General features: G+C 39.3%; 1 long non-coding RNA gene across 2 annotated transcripts in view; it reads left to right on the forward strand.

Annotated features, from left to right (window-relative positions):
- The window catches only part of LOC129620083 (uncharacterized), a 36,942-nt gene extending 18,987 nt beyond the window's left edge, over nucleotides 1–17,955 (forward strand). Inside the window, exons 3-5 of one of the 2 annotated variants that reach the window (XR_008698365.1) lie at nucleotides 4,126–4,278; nucleotides 5,477–5,594; nucleotides 16,497–17,955. This is a non-coding gene — a long non-coding RNA (uncharacterized LOC129620083). The remainder of the gene's footprint in view (nucleotides 1–4,125; nucleotides 4,279–5,476; nucleotides 5,595–16,496) is intronic. The other variant, XR_008698366.1, reaches the window with a different exon arrangement.
- The last annotated feature ends 1,536 nt before the right edge of the window (nucleotides 17,956–19,491 follow it).

The raw sequence follows: 19,491 nt of genomic DNA on the forward strand, positions 1-19,491 counted from the left end.
GGTTGACAGTGGGAAGGACAAGCCTTGTTGCCATGGCGGTGGTTGTTATTGACCTCCGTGCTCACTGAGCCATGACCTCTGTGGTTGGCTGCTGATGGGCTGCTCCAGATCCAGGTCTCCTGAATTTCTTCCTGTCCTTTGCCTTTTGCTTCCTTCCAGCATAAATCTATTTGCTTCCTGGCCATTCTCCTTTCCTTAAGAGTCTCTCCTCCTCACCACATGAAAGGCAGCCTGTGTTAAAATGTCTTGATAAATTTGTTGGGCGGAAATCCATTAGAAGGAAGTGCTAGGAAAATAAGATTGTTGGAGAAGAGAGTGCACCTGTGAAGTGCTTCCTTACTGCAGTGGAGATCAAACAGTAGAACAAGTGGAAATACCAGGTCTGCAAGAATGGTTTGCAGTCTATATTCCTATTTCATTTTTTCTTTTATAATAGAAGGGGAAATAATCACTTGTTTTTTTTTTTTTTTTTAAACACAGGTTACTTTTTTAAATCTAAGTTTTCAGTGTGGAAAACTTCTATTTTTAATATCAATTTCTCTTGCTGATGTACCTAAATTACTTGAAACGTCCAGAGAGTTCTACCACCTGGCTCCACCCCAAACTCTTTTCAGCTCCATGCTGGGAAACATAAAGGTAGCCCAAGGAGAAGGAAGGATGTTAAAAGTACTGCTCACATCACCCTCTTTCTAATTCAAGTTGTCTATTTTTCAGTATTGGAAGTTCTCCCGAGGACTGGTGCAGGCTGAATTATATGAAATTTTGGAAACCAAGTCTCCAAAGGATAGTTTTAGAGTAAGCCCCAAAGATTTCCTTCTACCTGGTCAAGGTGGATCAGAAGATGGATAACCTCTCTCCCTCTTTTTTTTTTTTTTTTTTCGGTGCCAATACAACTCCGTCCCACTTACACTTGAAAGTAGGACTTCAAGGTACTTTACCACAGAAACCAGAAAGCAGCATTTAAATATTGCGAGGACAGCACAAATCTACATTCTCATTAGGCTAACAACTGAGTTTACCTTCCCCCGCTCAAGAATTATATAATGAGAGCCAGAAGAGCAAGTTTCTGGCTTCCTGATGCTTTGCGATTAGACATAGTCATTCTTTTCTATTAATATGTAGTCCTTTCACTATTGACATGGCAGGAATAAGAATGGAGGGCCAGTGAAGTGCTAGTGATTGATCTTAGGAAGCAAGTCTTCCTCCTGGTAGGGATGGTGGTCATGTCATGGTTCCCTCAAGAGGTGCATCAGAGGCTGGGCATTAAATGAGGCTGCTTTGCATAAAGTGTTTTAGGGATAATTCTGTCATTTTCTTTGCTCTTAGATTTGGGTTCAAAGGCCTCCTTTACTATCTTCTGGCTAAAAAGTCTGGGCAACTTACTGACTTCTAGCTTTGTAAACTTTTGTTTCTTTCTCTGGGGTCATAAATCCATTGGTGGATTCAGTCTAGCTACAGCCTCTGGCACATAGCGTAAATGTCCTCATCTCAAGACAGGGAATTTCATCTTGGATGGAGACTAACTGTCATGGGAGATAAGCACATGCCTTTTGGATAATGACGTAATCTCCAGAGTTAGTGGAGATGGCAGGTTCTGGATTGGAGTATGTGTCTGTTTCTACTCATGGAGGTGATGTTTCTACTCATTGAAGATAATGAGCTTTTCCTCTAACTTGTTATAAACGTATACTGGAGCCTTTCTTTACTATTTTTTTCCTCAGTCTCTCATAAGAGTGTCTACAAAGAAATCAATTAGATTGGTACAGGGCCAGCTCATCACCTTTGTCATTGAGGTGATTTGTTAATAGAGACAGCGTCAATTTGTCACTAACTTCAGCATGATGTACTGTAAAGAGAATTGAACTGGACAGTACAAGGAGAAACATTTATTCCACGAATACATATTAACACCTACTCTGTCCCAAGTGCTGGGCTAGGTGCTAAAGATACAAAGGTGAGGGAATCCAATGTCACATTGCTGAGAGATTATTAGTGCAATATTTCTCAACTAGAATCCAAGGATTTTCAGAGATTGAAAGTTCCAGAAGAACTCCAGTTTTGTTTTTTGCTTTTGTTTCAATGTGTGTGTTAGTCTCTCTCTGTTGTGTCCAACTCTTTGTGACCCCATAAACTGTAACCCGCCAGGCTCCTCTGTCCATGGAATTCTCCAGGCAAGAATACTGGAGTGGGGAGCCATTTCCTTCTCCAAGGGATCTTCACAACCCAGAAATTAAACCCAGGTCTCCTGCATTGCAGGCAGATTCTTTACCATCTGAGTTACCAGTGAAGCCCCTTTGTTTCAATAATTAATTTTAATTGTCATTTACCTAATGTTTCAATGAACATGGAGATGCATGTGTCTTTTTGAATTCGTCTTTGTTTTCTTTGCATAAATGCCCGGAAGAGGAGTTGCTGCATCATATGACAGTTCTATTTGTAATTTTTAAAGGAACCTCCACACTGTTTTACACAGTAGCTGTACCAGTTCTAACCAACCATGCACAAGAGTTCCCTTTCGTCCCCATCTTGCCAACACTTGTTAACTATTGTCATTGTGATAGCAGTCATTCTAACAGGTGTGAAGTGATAATTCATTGTGGTTTTGATTTGCATTTCCCTGATGATTAGTGACATTGAGTGTCTTTTCATGTATTGGTTGGCCATCTGTATGTCTTGTTTTGAAAAATGTCTATTCAAGTCCTCTGTCCATTTTAAACTCAGATTGTTTGTGCTTTATTTGCTGTTGAGCTTTATATATTTTGGATGTTAACCCCTTTATAAATTTTGGATTGCTAACCCCAGATATATGGTTTGTAAATATTTTCTCCCATTCTGTAGGTTGCCTTTTTCATTTTGTTGGGTATTTCTTTTGCTTTGCAGAAGCTTTTCAGTTTTATGGAGTCTCTTTTATTTATTTTTGCCTTTGTTGCCTGTGCTTTTAGTATCATATTAAAAAAAAAAATTGCCAAGATCTTTGTCAAAGAGATTTCCCCCACTACATTTTCTTCCAGATATTTTATGGTTTTAGGCCTTACATTTAGATCTTTAATCCACCTTGAGTTAATTTTTTAAAGTGCTGTAAGATAGGGGTATAATTTCATTTTTCTGCATGTGGCTGTCCAGTTTTCTGGGCCAAACATTTTTACAACAATAACTCAAATCTGAAAGATACATCGTAAAATTATAGATTAAGTTTCTTAATCTGATATCTAGCAATAGATGTAAGAATATGCCTACATGTTCTCAGAATCCTTGAGAAGTTTCCTTTTATTGGGGGTTTATATTTTAATCAAAGAAAAGCACTGACATAGGGACCTGAGTTTTTGTACCTGTCTCTAACTAGATGGTGTGTAGTCTTAGTTAAGACACTCATTTAGACACATTGACCTTAGAATCTTCCTCTTAAAATAAGGTGCCTGAATCAGGTGAGCTCTGAAGCTCTTCCAGTTTGAATAGTCTACGCCTCTCTGACTATCCCTCTAACTGGGTTGTAACCTGGATTTCTTTGTAATTTCTGGGTCAAAGGAAAGGGCACTAGGCAGACATAAGATCTATTCTAATTCTGCCTTTAAAAATGATTGGCAGGAAAATGGTGTTGGAATCACTTTTCTGTTTTGTGTTTTAGGTTTTCTATCTGAAACTTGAAAATGGTAACCTAAAAAAGTACTTGAAAATAAGTGGTAAAATATTCTTGAAAACTTTGGAATATAGCAGCAATGTTATTATGAAAATGAGCTCTGTAGTGATACTAAGTGAAGGACAGATTGTCATCTGCAAATTAATAGTCAGGATCATACAAATTATGCTGTAACAACAAACAACCCCAAAGATTTACTTGTTCTGTAAGTCAGTGCAAGTTGTACGGGATGGGATGAAGATCTGCTCATCATGATCACAAACTAGATATTGTAATTTAATCATTTCATTGGCTAACAGATCACATGGTTTTGCCTAAATTCACCGTGGGTGGAGGATAGCATTTCTACCTGGACCCAAAGAAGAATATCTTGAATATTTGTGAAATTATTATGATACTAGATCTTCACAAATACATCATTATTATGTTCATTTTAAAATTTGGAGATTAAAAGGCATATTATAATTCCAGATATTGATCTTTCTAAGATGCACAACAATGAACAAACTCAAGTTGATTTTGGATTTGACTGTACATATTTCTCAGAAGAGAGAGCTTTCCTGGAGAGGGTAAAGGAAGTGAAAGAGGATATTTGGCAGTTGCTGATTGGTGGATTGCCCCACCAATGGAAGAACTGGCAGGTGAGAATTCTTAGCAATGAGAATGTGCACAAGGAACAAAGCAAAATTAACTGAGGTTAAAGTTCATGGAGCATGAAAGAACACAAGCTGAATTGTGATCAACGAAACATGTGGCTTATATCAGAACTTTTTTATTTAGGATTCTGAAATGAAAGTCATGTTTATGTTTAATATGGAATAATCCTAAGTGGGTCATGGGGAAGCAGGTTTGAAATGAAAGAAGTGTTGGAAGAGCTGTGACAAACAATAGGAAAGTCAATACAGAAATCTGTATTTCTATGTCTGGTCATACAAATTGGTTTCATCAGTAATGTACCCTCACATTTAGTACTTCTGTGAGATTGTCACTGCACACTTCACTATAACCCAGCAGGATAAATTAAAATTCTAAAAGAGAGGGATATTTTAATCAAAACATGTAATTAGTTGATTACCTGCTTTGTAGAGACAACAACTCTGCTGTAATATGGTTTTCTGTCATTGGTATGGGTGGTAAGAGTTCTAAATAGAGTGGCTTTATGGGTCCTTTGAACACAATCTTCTTAGCATGACATCATAACTTAGAGCAAAATATTATTAATTCCCAAGTCACTGGAAACATATATGCAGATATAAGTATGAAAGCATTTTCAAAATGCTAACTATAAACTTGAAAAAAATTGATAGGCTGTCCAGTGCTGGCTGACGAGTTTGTATTTATTCACATTTTAGATTATTTTTTGCTATTGTCCTTTATATTGGTGTGTCTAGAGAATTGGCAAGCATAGAAATAGAAGTGAAACCCCACAGAAGGGAAAGGATGGTATAGGTTGGTGCCCCCCAAATTTAAAAGGATGAAGGACCTAGGTGGAAAGAGGAGAACCGATTTCTTGTATGATAAGAATCTTCTGAAATGCCCATTCATGACTTGGAGGGAGCAAAAATTAGAAGAAAAAAACTATCTTATTTAAAAAACAGTGTAGTAATACTTAAATTTCTAACAGTTATTGGGAATACAAGTAGAAATACACTTGGTGTGGAGAAAAAGCTCCTCAAAAACCTGACTCACAAGTCCTTACATGTCATTTATCATCATGTTTCCTCCATAAATCACTTTCGTGCTTGAGAGGTACAATATATGCATATATAATATTAATGCTAATAGCAACAACCATAGTAAGTTCCTGGTCCTGCCTGCACTAATGTCTCTCTTCTCCAGAGGCCACAGCAGTAAGAACTAGCAGCAGTGATTGGAAAGAATGTTCTCCAGCTCCTTCTCTAAGAGGAATATGGTCTTACGCTTCAGTTCCTGCTTTTGCCCATCTACAGAGTCATAGGTAGTAACCAAAATGTAGCTACTAATTATAGTTATGATCAAGATGGCCTCATGACATACTGTAATGGCAGAAAGCAAGTTAAGGGGAAGAAAAAGGCCCTGTGATGATAGAGAGGAGGACAGACGTTCATTGTTACTCTCCCACTTTCACTGGCTGCCACTCAAGAGCTTCTCATTATTTTATGATGCCTGAAATAGTTATGTCACCTGCATTGTTCATGGTCCTATCCCCATGGAAAAGGGTTCTCACGTTTGATAAACCTATCATTCTTAGAGAGACAATGACATTATCAAGAAAAGGGATGAAGTGCTTGGGAGCTGGCCCGTTCTCACCTGGTGAGTACTCATGCCCACCCATATCTATCATTAAACCCTAGCAAAGGCTTGGACAGATGCAGAGTGACACTAGTTCCCGGCACCAGAGGGGCCAGGACAGTGACTCAGGGATAGGCCTTTCCCTCCGGGAGCCTGGCGAGCCTGTGGTTATTGTCTGTCAAATTCAAGACAAGAATTCAGGTTATTATATAACTTGTTTTCAAAACATCCTCGTGGGGTGGGGAGGTTGCAGCTCTTCCTGGCCCCTCTTGCCAGGGAAGCTCTGTAGCACCTATGGGTCTGGTCTATCTGTGGTGGGGCAGGCTGATCAGGTCGGCCCATCTTGTAGATCCTGTCCTGCACAGAATATTTTTGCTCTCTCCACTTTTGTTGTTTACTTAGCAAAAGGCACTCCACCCTCACTGCAAGTTTTGACACTCTCTCTGATATGCTGTATGGCTACTGTACCTTAACTTTCAATTACGTTCAATCCTATTATAATCATTTTCTTATAACAAATCCTCTTTAACACCTGGAAAGCTCAACTCCCATGAGTATAGTGTTAGACTGTCAAAATGAAAAAACAGAGGAATCCTCCTGGAATCGTAGTGGCTGTTGTGTGCATTTGAAAGTCAGATCAGCATAAGGGCCTAACACATGCTGCTTTCAACTCTGGTAGTGAAAGAGAAAGTTATTCTTAGCCACTCAAATATGTCTTGACCTATAAACCAGTGGCCTTATTCAGTGCTTCTGAATCAATGTGATCGGATGTTAAAATGCTTTCTCTGGGAAAGCATTTCTTTCAAGAGTGAGGTTCAGAATTCCTGATTATTACCATTATGATGATTAATGTAAGCAGAACTCTTCACTAATATAAGAACACACTGTGTGGGAAGGTTTCTGTTTGTTTGCATTATTTCTTTTCGTGCTTCTGGTGTAATGACTAAACCATGATCAAGTTTCAGATTTTATAGGCACATGGACGTGATTATTTTTGGCTAACATCTGTAAGTATAACTCAGAAGCCTGTTTGGTTATTCTGGTTATTTAGGTTTTATTTCACGTGGCTTGTTGCTACTTTGGGGTAACATCATTTTGAGGAACATCCTTAGGCTCAAAGTACAGAAGTGGATGCTGGAGAAAGTAACAGATTTTGTCAGTGGTGTCTTTTCAGTATGAGTCACGCCTGTTGATTCTACAGACTGACATTCTGAGTTTCATCCTGGGCAATGAGAGCCCTTTGTGGATTAGCTGGTGGGAGGATGCCTCTTCAGTCAATCAAGTCCCACCCCAACAATCTCAGGGAACAAAAATAAGACTGCTGATGGCTCTGGTACCCTATATGGTCACCAGGTTCTTTTCTATAACCTGGGAGAGGTGAGAGTGTTCTGCTTTCCCAAAGTAGCTTTGGTTCAGGCCCATCTTTCCAGCTCAGGGTAACGTGAGCTGGAGTTGGTTGCTGAGGCTCTGGCAGCTGGCTTAACCTGTTTATATAAAGACGGAACACAGCCACTGATTAAGAGAGCCACCTCCTACTGGTTGGTTTTGGAGTGGAGCCCAGAATTTTCCATGGAGATAGCTTTTAAAAGTTAGGTCAGCATCTCAGTGAAAGATAAGGACACACAAGAAAGTCCTTGTGGGTTTCCCTGTCTTCAGAATCCACACTGTTTATCAAGAGTTAGAATGGATATATTTGACCAATAAAATGCCTTGACTGGGTTTATCTCCATAAAAGGATCACTCTTCCTGAACGATCCTCTGGACTGAGGATTAAGTGGATCAGTATGAGCCAAGCTTAGCATTTAGCCACTTATGCATGGCCTTGACTCTTCGGAGTGGACAGGTCAGTGATAAGATCTAATTTGAAGCCAAGACTTTATATGGAGGATATTTTTAAATGGTAAGGACAATATTTTAATGATGAAAGACTATTGCTTCTAGGTTTAAACCAGGCAATAAGGTTAAGGGGAACAAAGGAGCATGAAAAGGAAGCTAAATGAGGGGACAAAGACCTGATGGAAGACTTCCATGGGAATTCAGTGGAGAAACTCTCTAGCTTCATTGGCCCCCTGGAGCTCACCACCCCCTCAGTCATCAAGCATACATGAAGAAATAGTATTCCTGAAAAACTGAGAAAAATGATCTAGGTCTTAGTGTGATTTGTGGATGCAAAGGAACCCTCATATTAGATTGGATTTTGAATCTACATTTCTATTTATTTAGCAGGCACAGACTATCCTTTAAGTTTTCTGTGTGGCTGGAAATAAAGACATGTGTGGTAATGCCAAAACACTCCTTGAATTGGAGTCTTTAGTAGCTGAAGTGTGTGAACTAAAATTGGTGATTGGAGGATATTCTTGCCCTCTAGTCTGCAACTTCCAGAGGTTAAAAAAAAGAACATCACACTTTCAAAAAAGGAAAAAAAGAGTCCTTTGCATAGATTATTGTATAAATAAATCTTCTTAACAAGCACTGCAGTTCTTTTTTTTTTTTTTACAAAGCACAAAGAGTTATTGTGTGATTTATGTGAAAAGGTTATATAACTGTACTCTGTTACTTTAAATAGTATTTTTTATTTAAACTGCCAACTTCTTCATCACCAGCAAAGAAAAAAATGCATATTTGCAAAGCACAAAGGTAATTTTCAAGGACTGTAATTAGCTCATGATAACTCTATCTTTTGTGATGTCTTTGCTGCGGAACTAGAAAAGAAATGGGTTTTCATTGTTAAATCTAAACTGCGGCACCTGCAGTGTGTCAGGGAAGGAGGAAGTTTGAAGTATTACACTTGGCCAGGGGAAGATCATCGGTGAACTACGGTAACAGATCTTGCCATTTTCATTTGGCTTCATCTTTTCTTTTCACAAACATGGCAAGTGGAAAGCCTGTTTCTGTTCCCCAACTGACCCTTTATTCCCCAAATACTAAAAAATCTATTTAAAAAACAAACTGAATACATGATATGGAAGATGGAAACAAGAATGAAATTATAGTAAAAGAAGGTAGGAAAGCAAAAAAAAGTCTATATGTCTTAAAAATGGATCATAGGATAGAATGTTGGCAAGGAAAAGAAAATGAAAAAAGGAAACAGCATTTCAGGAAGAGGATGCTAATTAATTGAATTCATTCCAGGAAATTGATTACTAGGAAAAATTTTGTTTCCACGAAAAATTCTACCTTCAGGGGAGATCAGAGCAGATGTGCAAACAAGGTGTGTGTATGTGTGTGTGTGTGTGTGTGTGTGTGTGTGTGATGTCTCCAAGTGTATTTCTGCTGAGACAATGTTATGGAGGAATTGAAGAGGGCAGTCACAAAATTTTGCCCTGGTGAAGAACATATCCAAAGAAAACCTAGGAAGTTTCCTTCTTAGGAAAATAGGGTGTTGTAGGTGGTGTAACTCCCCGAATGTCTTAACTATACTAAGTTCTGGGATTTAAAAGAGGGATTTCTACTGAGGAGTAAACTCTAACTTGGTAGGCTGTGAGCTGGGATTCTAGAGTTTGTTTACCTCACAGGGGACTATAACCATATGAACAGTAGGAAAATCCATAAAGCACTTGAAGTCAAGGAATTGCAGTGTGGCAATCTGAGTGCTGGGTGTGTTCTCTATAGGACTGTGAGAACATTATCATCTGTTTGGTCACTGACATGGTTGCCCAGGTGGCAGTTTGGCAAATGACCAGCTTGAATAACAAGCATCTCTTGCAATGGACTGTGAAATACTCAGGCAGAATTGTTCTCAGACATCAGTGATCCTTCTCAGCTCAAATAGTAGATTTCCATTTTAATGGGAATATAAACAACTGGTATGAGGTTGAAAATAAATAAATACTTTCAGAGTTCAGGCAATGGATACCCACTTCTGGCAACTCTGCACATGGAGAAGTTGATTGATTTTTAAAGAGTGCCCTACAACTGTCAGGGAGAACTGGGACAGTAGCCAGATGTTTCAATATATTATGGACACCAATGTCAATACGTTTTGGACCTAGAGCTCAATTGTAAATTTGATTGTTATGTCTTTAAAAGTTAGTGGGAATATGGAGCCTCTATCAGGTGAAGTCTGCAGCATTTAGGACTTCATGAAATCTTGTCTGGAAAGGTGTCACATACCCTGCTTAACAGATCAAATAAGAGAGGACTGAATTAATTTCCTAGCCAGGAAGAAGGAAGTCAATTAAAAACATACAGTTGAAGAGTGATCAATTTCCTTCACACTAGAACCCAAAGGAAGTGTTTTGAAATGTGTATTTAAACTAAAAAGTAGTACATAACAAGGAGGAAAAGAAAAGTTAAACTGTGAAGGGTAATAAGTCCAAGGTAACAGCAATAGTTTATACACGAACAGGTGCAGCCTTTTCTAAGTTCACACCCACCCTCTCTGGCTTTGACATGTGGTGGGAAATCTCTCCAAACAAGAGCTGATATTTTCTCCAAGACTTAAAGGCTATCTTAGACTTCTAGCAAAGGTTGATGAGTAATATAAATCCCTCCATGTGCTCAGAATGGGGATCAGGGCTTCTTCTCCAGTGGCTGAGTGGTAAAGAATCTGCCTGCAATGCAGGAGACATAGGAGATGTGAGTTCGATCCCTGGTTGGCAAGATCCCCTGGAGGAGGGCATGACAACCCACTCTAGTATTCTTACCTGGAAAATTCCACGGACAGAGGAACTTGGCAGGCTATGGTCCATAGGGTCACAAAAAGTTGGACATGATCAAAGCGACTGAGCACATACACATGTAGACAGAAGGTAGCCAAGATGATACTATTATCCATTATGCTGAACACAAGATGTTTCTCTTTAAACTTAGAGGAAAAATGCAGAGGCAAACAGTCTTTCAAATGAATAGTGTGTCTAGTTTGATGCAGGCTGGGTCACTTGGAGAGACATCTCTTTCTTTTTTGTCTTCTATGGACTCCATTTAGACCTTAAACAATTAGCTCTCTTTAAGGTTTTTTTTTTTCTTCCCCAAGTCACCTGCTCTAGAAATTTCAGCATTTTGTATTTTTAGATGCTGAGGTCAGGGCAAGTGCAAAATGATGACACTTTCGGCCTTTACAAGCAATTCGTTTTGACTTTAGCAGGACACAACAGAATAAAAAAAAGTTGCCGTATTCCATTTTAACCCCTTAGGGTCAGAAGCACCATGTGTCAGTACCAGTGTGTTCTTGGCAGTTAACCCCATTAGAGTGAATCCCATTTAGGAAGACAAGTGCTCCCTGTCATGAAAACCCTCAAGGTCCCACAAGCTATACAATTAGGCACATTTATTTTCCTGATCTGCTGTGATTCAATTGTAACTGTGAAAGTAAGGCAAAGAAGCCACTTGCTGATTTGATTCTGTTTTTTTCCTGACAGTTCTAAATTGAGTGTTCTGTGAACAGTTGAGCTTTCTACAGTATTTTCTCTTTTAAGGAGAGGAAGTGTGTGTTCTGTTGGAGGACAGAACCTCCTGTCTTCTCAATTACACTCCAATCCAGTCCAAGCCTCTTAGAATAAATCACATATGAAAGGAAAGGAGGATAACTTGAGAGAAAGAATGGAAAAGCATACCGAACTGCATAAACATTTAAACTTTCAAATAAAGATGGACCATTCCTCACTTGTGGTCACCCCTTATTTATGAGCAGCTGGGTGTCCAGATAAACTACCCCTCTTTGCTCTCTCCTCCATCATCAGGGAGGGCTCACCCTGACATCCCTCATCTAAAGCCTGAGAATGAGCCCTCCTGACTGCACTGCATTCATTTATTCATGCATTCACTTGATACATATTTAGTGAATATCTACTATGTGCCATGCACTAGAGAAGGCATTAAGGACATGATGGATAAAGAAATAGGTCCTGGAAATAGCCCTTCAGGAGCTCCCAGTCTAGACTCAAGAGGGAAAAATAGCCTGTAATCAAACAATTACATGAATAGATGTAAAATAACAGCTCTGAAAAATGCAATGAGGGAAAGTACATGATGCTACGAGTACAGGAAACAGGAGAAATTGAACCTCATCCAGGGGTTCAAGGAGGATTTTCTTGAGGAAGGGATAAAAGCCGAAATGTGAAGCTTGAATCAGTGTTAATTTGCCCCAGAAGGAAGTGAAGAAACTTACAACATGCTTGAAAATCCGAGATGGGATGGGGCGTGGGATTGATAGAAGGCCAGTGTGGCTGGGGCTGCCTGGTGACAGCTGAGACAGGAGAGGGGCCAGATGAGTCTTGAGTAGGAGTCTTTACCTCTGAAAGAACCAAGTTTTATCACAGTGCTGGTTGGTGGTGAGAAAGGGGGTCATTTGCCAGCTGCTTGATAGGTGGTATTAAAGGGGGAGGGCACGTCTCCTCTCATTCTCACTGTTTTCCCCACCACGGTACCTTTTCCTTAGCATCTTCCAGATGCCCCATTTCTGCCTCTCACCTGCCCTTTCACCCACTCCTCACTCTAGAGCTCCTGCCACCTCTTCATCTGGGTCTCTGTTTCTCCCCATCTTAACTGTTTAAGGCCCCTCTTGGGCCTTTTGCCTTCTTGGCTTAAAGCCGCAAAACCCCCATGTAGTTAAGGCAGGCAGGAATACTCCAGATTAGAACTTTGCATGTACTTCTGCTCAGAAACAGAGGCACACACAGTCCCAAGGGTCTATGGGATGGATGACATTGGTATGGGAAAGCTACTCTCAGAGCCTAGCATCATGGGATGCTGTTTCTATGGGAAAAGATTATTTTAACCAACAACTTATAAGTAAACTCCTGAAGTCAAATGCATTTTCTCATTAGAGACTGCCTGACTATAAAGAAGTCTTTGTGTGGTAGGTACCTTGTGATATCGGCCCCACTTGTTTTTTATCTTGCATATTGAATTAATGAACAGTTGGTTAGAGAACTCTTTAGCCCCAGTGATAGGCTGTTTTATTACAATTTTGGCTAGGAGCTGGTTAGATCAATGATTTAAATGCTAGTTTTGATAAAGTGGCCAGATTTGAAAAAAAAATTAAATCCAAGTGCTGAATGGATATTAAATCATGGTGGACCTTTTGCAGTTACCAAATATGCAAATGCTTGTGCTTGCCTTATGGCTATTCTTCTTGTCCATATTTCACATTTATCACTTGTCATTTTAGCTAGGTTCACACATTTTTTTTTCCCCAATGAGGGATTTTTTAAAATAATCCCATTCTCTGTCTTCCCATATTGGGAATAGAGAGGGATCTTCTTGGGTGGATTACTCAACAAGTATTATATTACATGCTAAACACTCAAGACCCTATGCCACCACATGGAAGACAGATACAGTCCCCATTCTTATGGGTCATACAGTCTATAGCAGTGCTGTCCAGTAGAACTTTCTATGATGGTGGAAATATTCTACATTGTCCAATGTAGCAGCAACCAGCCACGTGTGGCTAGTGAACACTTAAAATGTGGCCAGTGTAACTGAAGATCTCAATTTTTAGGTTGATTTCATTTTAATTATTTGAAATTGAAATTTCATGTGTAGCTACTGTTTTGGATTTTCCTGGTGGCTCACTGGTAAAGAACCCACCTGCCAATGCAGGAGACGTGGGTTCACTCCCTTGCTCAGGAAGATCCCATGGAGAAGGATATGGCTACCCACTCCAGTATTCTTGCCTGGGAAATCCCACGGACAGAGGAGCCTGGCAGGCTACAGTCCATGGGGTTGCAAAAGAATTGAACATGACTTAGTGACTAAACAACAACAGCCACTGTATTGGATAGTACATGTCTAGGGGTACAGAGAATGTCTAGTAAGACATCAGGAAGGCAGATTGGTAGAGCCTGGAAAAATAATGAATGACTTACATATTGTAGAACTAAAAAAAGAAGCAACTGACTTCCAGATTATTGCCATTTTAAGTAGGAGATATGTGCAGTAGATGGCATTCATACAATCTTCTAGGGACAGAAGTTAAAAAGTCTTAATAAAGCTCAAATCCACTAAAAAAGATGTCTGACCATTCACTGGCTCTTCTGTGCTCCTACCTACTACCTTCCCCTTAGAAGAGACCCTGTGAAGATTTCTAATACCAAATGCACAAGCGCTTTTGAGCTTTTTGGAAGTCATAGGAGACCCTTACACTATCATTGCGCTAGAAATTATTACTTAACCAAGCTGCATAACAGGAAAGAAGTTGAGCTTTTAAGGATAAATGGGTCATGCAATGTTTTAAATCACTGTTGAAAAAAAATCTAGCATAAAATGTTATGTTCTGGAAGAAGATCACCCATTTTAGAAATAAGTTCAGAGGAACTCTCTGGCTAGAACAGTTTGTATCAGACAGAGTTGTTTGAAAGTTGTATGTTGTGTTACTGGTAGCAACAGATTTCAGAGATGTTTTGCAGTTAAGATACCTGGCTTGCAGCTGCTAATCAAAGACAGAATTAAGAAAAAGAGGGAAAGCTTCCTCCTATACTCTGAAAAGAACAATGCCAGGAGAAAGCTTTCTTAAATTGGAAATAGTTGGAGGGGCAGGGTTAGTCTGCAGAAATAGAGGGATGATGTAAATGTCAGCAATCAACTCTGTTTCATTCATGTGGGGACAGACAGTTCTAGACAGAGCAGAGCCCTGCAGCTAGGGCACAGGCCAGAAAGGAAATGAAAGCTGTGTATCTAATTGTTTCTAGAAAGCTAAGAAGGGAAAAGAGACCACATACAGGTAGAGAGAGAGGTGCACCTGGGGTTAGACCTAGGTGGATTCTGACTTTAAGGCAGTGGATACAGCATGGATTTAAAAAGCAGCCTAATCAAGTCTGGGGTGAAGACTAAGTTTAGATTAAATGGTGATAAATAGATACAGATTTCTTATGAAAAATTTAACTTTATGCTATTTAAAAGTTGTTCAAAATGCACTTTACCATATAGATATATAAAGTTTCCTTGAATTTGGCCCATTTGTGTCCATCATAGAAATCTCAGTTAAAAAACATCATCTTGCCTTCCACCTGGTGACAGTCTACTTCAAATATATTTCCCTGAGCCCTTTTATCAACCTCTTAATCAGTCCTCTTATCACTAGAATACAGGCGATAACATCTATCTATGCTGGCTTCACAGAAGTGACAATTCAACAAGATAACAAGTGCAAAACACTTGGGAAATTCTAGAACATATGCAAATAATAAGCACTTCAATTATTATTTGAATGGCAAATGGTTGCCTTGAAAGTTAAATCTGTATGCTTACACATGAAGAGTGATTGCAGCAAATGTTGAGATTTACTCTCCCTACCAGCAAGCTGAAAGGATGTGGGCAGTGGAGAAGAGCAGAGCATGTGTGTTCTCCAGGGTACAAGTTTGCTCAGTTGCTGGATTTCTAAGTATTTCAGGTCCTGGGCCTATAACAGGAAAGGCTGGAATAGGAACATTAAAGGAAGCCCCATTTTTTTCTACCCACTATAACAGAAATCTAAAATATATATGTGGTTTTAATTACGGTGCAACCTTCTTTCTACGTGTGCATCTTGTGAGTTCCAGACACATGTATAATTTCATCTGTTCACCAAGTATGTCTAACCACCATAGAAAGTGAGCTAACAAAAATTACCCCTGCTCTTTGAGTCATAAGATAAGAGTCAGGCTGGCCTCTGGTTATAAGGCCTTGAATCATTTACTTACCTTTCCCGGGAACAGTATTCTCAGCTTGAAAAGGGTGTCTATCTGAGGTCTAGGATTTGAATATCTGAGATTAAGGGCACAGAAAGAACTTACTTTAAGAGGGTTTACTCAAACTGGAACTGGGCTGGATTCATCAATGCAGTTTCAGATTATTCCTCTTTCTTGTAGTCATTGTATGTTTCAGGGAAGGCACTCAAAGAAAGAAGTCCTGCGGAAGCCCAGTGAGCATCATATGCATGTAAGGGGCCCTGGACCCAGAGATCTCAAAGGAAATTTGCTTGAATGGAGAGGAACAAACTCACATTTATTAAGTGCCAGCAATATGCAGGAACTCTCCAGTCCCTTTATATGTTATCATTTTTGTCCAATTAAAAGGAGTAGGAAGAGTTGAATTCTGTCTTTGTTTATGCAATTTGGCTATAAAGTAAAGTAAAATTCTGCCAGTGAATCCAATTTCCCATTGGCTTTCACGTTGCCTTAGACACCACCCCTATTGTGGTGGCTGCTCTGGTGATGTCTTCTGGAAGTTTCACGTTTCACATGCTTAACTATCATAGCAAGTTTGTGTCATCTCAGTTATAATCAGGCTTACCTGAAGGGATGTTGGCATCATCAGTTTTGTTCCAAATACATATTTCCCCCCTAAATATGTTGGAATTAAATAGTGCCATTGTTTCCAGAGCCAAATCCAAGATGACCACATTTGTATTCTAAGTCTTCAGATCTCAATTTCTTAATTCCAACCACTGGATCCTTGCTTTTTTTGAGTTTCCATAAGGAGGGAGACTCAAAGCCTAAGGAAGAAATAGGAGCCCAGCAAGTAGTCAGGCTGGATCCAAGTAGCCACCAAAATCCAAAGCAACACAGAGGCTGTCCTTGTGGGCTTGTTTTTTCTTTTCCCAAATTCACTAGAATACTTTTTTTTTCTTTTTTTCTTTTCTTTTTTTTTTTTTTTACTATTTCAGCCAGTAAGGACAGGTTCTCCTCATCCACATTCGAACACATCCTCATCGAACATTACTGAGAAGACCGATAAGAGGAAAAAGCATCTACTGATGGGTTCTCAGAAAGAAAGTGTTGGACTTAACTTCAGGGCAATACTGCTGTCAGTACCACAGGCCCAGCTGACAGCGAGGTTGCCAGGCGCCACTGGCCCTGCCAAGAGTGGGGGTGAAACGAACCAGCCATGTGGTTTGTATTACCATTTTTCAGCTTTTTAAGGTTGAGAGAGGAGAACGTCACCAGTGATAATTCCGTTTGGAATGAATACATTTTCAATGCAGTGTTTGGTAATTGCTGATTTGTTTTAAATTTTAAAGTCCATAGTCACATTTTACAATGTGGACAAGATAAAGCATAGGATATGTCAGGATCCTACTCTATGCAAATAACAAAGTCTCTGGCCAAATCCTCTTTAAAAAAAAACACGAAAGAAAGAAAAAAAATCTCTCCAGCATTTCTAAGCTGCTACTTACAGCCTTTATAAAGATAGCACAGGAAAAAGAAACCAAAGCCAAACAATGAGCTAAATTCTGCCTTCCGTTTACTTACACCATCTTCTTCAAAGTCAGGGTAGGTTTTCCTTTTTTTTTTTTAATGTCTCAAGTCAGAACTTGCCACAAACTAATCAATTTGTGGAAGCTTACATTAAATCATCAAATGTGATTTGTTTAATTTGCCATTTAGGATCTAAATCTTTTAGTTTCAAAGGAGATAGCGCAGTCTGGGATTATTCGCACTTTGAATTCTCCTGGGTATTCTTGGAACTATTCTTCTCAGAAAGTCTGAAACATATATTGGAACAAATGAATCAACTCACAGACGAATATGCAAAGTCATAGGTTTACTTGCAATGAGTTTAAAAAAATACCTTATGAATTAAGTCCTTCCTTGAAGAAGCACATCCCCTGCCCTGTCATCTGAGCACATCCAGGTCCCGATAGCTTTGCTGCCAATCTTGTCCCTTAAAGAAATACATTAAAAAACCCTCATACTTTACAAAAATCAATTTAGCAGAATTCAGTTGCCTTTAGGATGCTATTGCCTTCTTATAGCATTTTAAGAATTCTGAGAAATCCACTAATACATGGCACTCCTGGAAGCAAGGTTATAAAGCAAGGTTATAAACCTTCCTGTCAGAGGTTATAAAGCAGCAGAAACCAGAAAGAATCTATAGCTGGTGCAGTTATATATTTCTGCAAAGACATTCCAACAAAGAAAAAATATAACTTGTCAATCATGGTGACTTGGTCTAAACAAAATGCAATTTTACTTAAAGAGACACTGTCAAACATAGTCTTTTGGCCTCCAAAATTATGCTTCGCAAAACACTAAATTAGTTTTGTCAAAACATAACCTTGGTTCTCAAAACATTGTCAGAACTTTCAGAGTTCAATAAAAGAAGGTAGCATTTGTGGTTTTGGTGGACATTGTCCTCTATATTTATTCTACATAGCATCCATCAAGCCGTCCATCTGTCTGTCCATTCATTTATGCAACAAGTGTTATTGAATTCTTATTATGTGCCAGGCACTGTGCTGGACCCTGGATACAAGGATGAAAAGACACATCCATATCCTCAAGGCTGGTTAGTCCTAGTGAGGAGACAGACATGAATAAGTAAATTTGTTATAGTCAATTAAAATAACCAGTGTAATGGAAAGGCAGAGCAGACAGAAAGCAAGTCTTATAATGCTATATAAATTCAGGCAACTCAATGAGCTAAACGGAAGACAGACCATTCTTTTTGGATATCCATTACTATTCATGGAAGACCTAGCATCTGAAATCACCTTATTCTTTCTTACCACTGATGACATGACCACAGGGGACATGCCATCATAGGGATATACATATAAAGTATTCCAATCCAGATTTCTTAGAAGAGGGAGCTTTCCTAGGGAGGGTGAAGGAAAAGAAGGAGGAAATTTGGCAATTGTTGATTGGTGGGTTGTCTCCACTAGCGATATCCACATATTTTTCTCCCCTTTCAAGGAAACATGAAAGTGAAGTCGCTCAGTCGTGTCCGACCCATGAACTGTAGCCTACCAGGATCCTCCGTCCATGGGATTTTTCAGGCAAGAATACTGGAGCGGGTTGCCACTTCCTTCTCCAGGGGATCTTCCCGGCCCAGGGATCGAACCTGGGTCTCCCACATTGTAGGCAGACACTTTACCATCTGAGCCACCAGGGAAGAAAAGTAAATCAGTAAGAATGACCTTATTGCATGGATAATCTAAATCAGAATCTAATTTACTTATAAGTAAATATTTTGAAAACTCTTATACTTAGTTACAACTTACACATGATCAGTTTCAAATAAATTGTGACTCTTGGGTGGTTTCACTGCAGTTGACAATGACTTATTCCAAACGCTTGACAAAAACATTCTCAAAGAGTTTATGTTCTTCCAAGGTTAGTTTTTTTTTTTTTTTTTTTAATGCATCACTTCAGGAACAAATTATAGAAAATAAATTTGATTTTATAATTTCATTTTTGATAACTCTGTGTCATCTGTCACATAAACTGTGACCAGCAGAACAGACCTTCCTACTTTCTCAACAATTAAGAATGAGAAAGTATGGCTGGGGTCAACATTTATTTATGGCTGGGGAAGTGCCCTTTCTGCTACACAGTGCTTTAGCAAAACCCCAAAGGGGAATTCAGAAGGCAAACCTGATGGTCCTAGGGCAAGTCTTCTGAAGGCCTTTGAGTTCCAAGAGAACATGTCAAAAGGGTAAATCTGAGTAATTTACCCCTTATGCTGGGGGCGGTGGTGGTTGATGGAATATATTGCTTATTCTAGAATCTGTAAGCCTAGGTGGCATAAAAGTTAGAGGGTATACTGGAGAAGGAAATGGCAACCCACTCCAGTATTCTTCCCTGGAAGATCCCACGGAGAGAGGAGTCTGGTAGGCTACAGTCCTTGGGGTTGCAAAGAGTCAGACATGACTGAGCTAC

This window comes from Bubalus kerabau, chromosome 9, assembly GCF_029407905.1.
Source record: "Bubalus kerabau isolate K-KA32 ecotype Philippines breed swamp buffalo chromosome 9, PCC_UOA_SB_1v2, whole genome shotgun sequence".
Taxonomy (NCBI): Eukaryota; Metazoa; Chordata; class Mammalia; order Artiodactyla; family Bovidae; genus Bubalus; species Bubalus kerabau.